Below are 2,541 nucleotides of genomic sequence, written 5' to 3' on the forward strand. Positions count from 1 at the left end.
TTTGCACAAATCCATCAGAGGAATCATTGCCTATGACAGTTATAGCCTTATGAAATGTACTTCTTAAATAATAAGAGTTGAAAGCAAAATTACTTCTTCATCCATGGGCTGAAGAATGGATGCTTTGTTAACAGGTATAAACACATTAATCACCTTACACTGTTTCATAAGAATTCTTGGGTGACCGGTGCTTTGACAATGAGCAGTAATGTTTTGAAAGGTATCTTTTCTTCTGAGCAGTAGTTCTCAACAGTGGGTTTAAAATATTCAGTAAACCATGCTGTAAACAGATATACTGTCATCAAGGCTTTGTTGTGTCTCATTTCTAGAGCACAGGCAGAGTAGATTCCTAAGGGCTCTAGGATTTTCATAATGATAAATGAGAATTGGCTTCCACTTAAAGTCACCAAGTACATTAGCTCCTAATGAGAGAGTCAGCCTGTTTTTTGAAGCTTTGAAACCAGGCATTGACTTCTCCTTTCCAGTTACAAAAGTTATGGAAGGTAGGTTTTTCCAGTATAAGGCTGCTTTTTCTGCATTGCAAATCTGTTGTTTATTGTAGCCACCATCCTAAATTATCTCAGGTAGATCTTCTGCCTAACTTGCTGAAGCTTCTGCATTAAGACTTGCTGCTTTACCTTGCACTTTTATGTTATGGATACAGCTTCTCCCCTTAAACCTCATGAAACAACCTTTGCTAGCTTCCAGTGTTCCTTCTACAGCTTAGTCACCTCTCTCAACCTTCATGGAATTGAAGAGCATTAGGGTTTTGCTCTGGATTAGGCTTTGGCTTAAGAGAATGTTGTGACTTGTTTGATCTTTTATCTTGACTGCTCAAACTTTCTGCATATCATCAATAAGACTATTTCATTCTTTTACCATTCCTTTGTTCATTGAAATAGCAACGTTAGTTTCCTTCAAGAACTTTTCCTTTGTATTCACAGCTTGGTTAACATTTTTGGAGATGAGCCCTCATTTTCAGCATACCTTGGCTTTCAACATACCTTCCTCACAATGCTTAATCATTTCTAGATGTTATTTACATTGAGAGACTTACTCTTTTACTGGAAAACATTGAGGCCATTGTAGGACTAATTGGCCTGACTGAAGTATTGTCATGTCTTAGGGAATAGGGCAGCCCAGAAAGAGGGAGAGTGATGTGAAACTGGTTGATTGGTGGAGCATTCAGTATGCATACAACATTATTAATTAAGTTCACCATCTTATATGGGCATGGTTCATACTGCCCCAATACAATTACAAACAACAGCAACATCTATGATCAGTCACAGATCACCATAACAAATATAAAACTAATGAAAATATTTGAAATATTGTCAGAATTGCCAAAATGTGACAGACAGACACAAAGTGAGCACATGCTATTGAAAAAAAAAATAGTTCATAAGGTCTTGCTCCATGCTGGGTTGCCACAAAATTTAATTCCTTTTTTAAAAAAATGCAGTGATTTCAAAGTACTATAAAGCAAAGCACAATAAAACAATGTATACTCATATATCAGTAAAGATGGTTTATATTTGTCTGTGGTAATTATTAACTCCAAATCTTAGGGTTTTAAAACAGTAAAGAGTGCTTACTTTGGTGGTATATACAAAAATGTGAATGATATAGAAAATATTAGCATGGCCCTTGAAGAAGGATGACACAGACTTGTGAAAAGTTCCATATATTTTTGAAATATCACACTGTAACACAAAGTAGGTACCATTATTATGTGTTAATTAAAAAAATAATAAAAGCAAAAAGGAAAAGATGAATTTTCATCATTTACAAAAATTACTTATTTTTAAATTTTCTGGCTCTCATTGCTGCACAGTTCAACTAATTATATGTTTTATGATGTCCTCTTTCGGATAATCAGACTCTTGAAAGAACTCTGTCTAGATTCTACTATGATTATGGTCAATAATCACAGAAAGAGGGAAGGAAGACCATGGCCACCAGTGCACTGACACTTGAAGGTCCTACTGGAAGTAACTGATGGAGCTTCCAATTGCATTTTACTAGACAAAATAAACAACTTAGCCAAACCTTACATCTAGGGAGTAGTTAGGAGGTACAATCTTACCTCATGCCTAGAAATAAAGAACAATACAATTTTTGCACGTAATAATTCTTACCATCATCCACCCTTCAACTCATCAAACACCATTTGGTTCATTCTCTTTTCCTCATTCAAAATACACTCATCTCCAAAGAAGAAAAAGAAAAACAAAAAGAAAAAGTTTCTTATAGTTAGAGCATTAAGCTCAATGTCATGGACTTTTGTATAATATGTGGTAGTTTTGATTTAAGAAAATATCTGCATTAAGCTCAGATGTGGCTTGTTTTGATACAGATTTCTATGAGTTAAAATGACAAGTTATGTTGTACACACACACACACACCCCCCACAGTGCACACCCATGACAGGAACAGAAACATAATAACAACCACAGAAACTGCCATTTACATGTCAGAGGAAGAGACATCAAAATACCTAAAAAAGAAATTAAGAAAATACTCCCATTTACTATAATG

At 35.0% G+C, this 2,541-nt stretch overlaps 1 non-coding gene across 1 annotated transcript; it reads left to right on the forward strand.

Moving 5' to 3' along the window:
• Positions 1-1,592: 1,592 nt before the first annotated feature.
• On the forward strand, positions 1,593-1,695 carry LOC112131045 (U6 spliceosomal RNA). Its single transcript, XR_002913202.1, has one exon. It is a non-coding gene; the product is annotated as a U6 spliceosomal RNA (small nuclear RNA).
• The last annotated feature ends 846 nt before the right edge of the window (positions 1,696-2,541 follow it).

The sequence above is a fragment of the Pongo abelii genome, chromosome 1, assembly GCF_028885655.2.
Source record: "Pongo abelii isolate AG06213 chromosome 1, NHGRI_mPonAbe1-v2.0_pri, whole genome shotgun sequence".
NCBI classification, from domain to species: Eukaryota; Metazoa; Chordata; class Mammalia; order Primates; family Hominidae; genus Pongo; species Pongo abelii.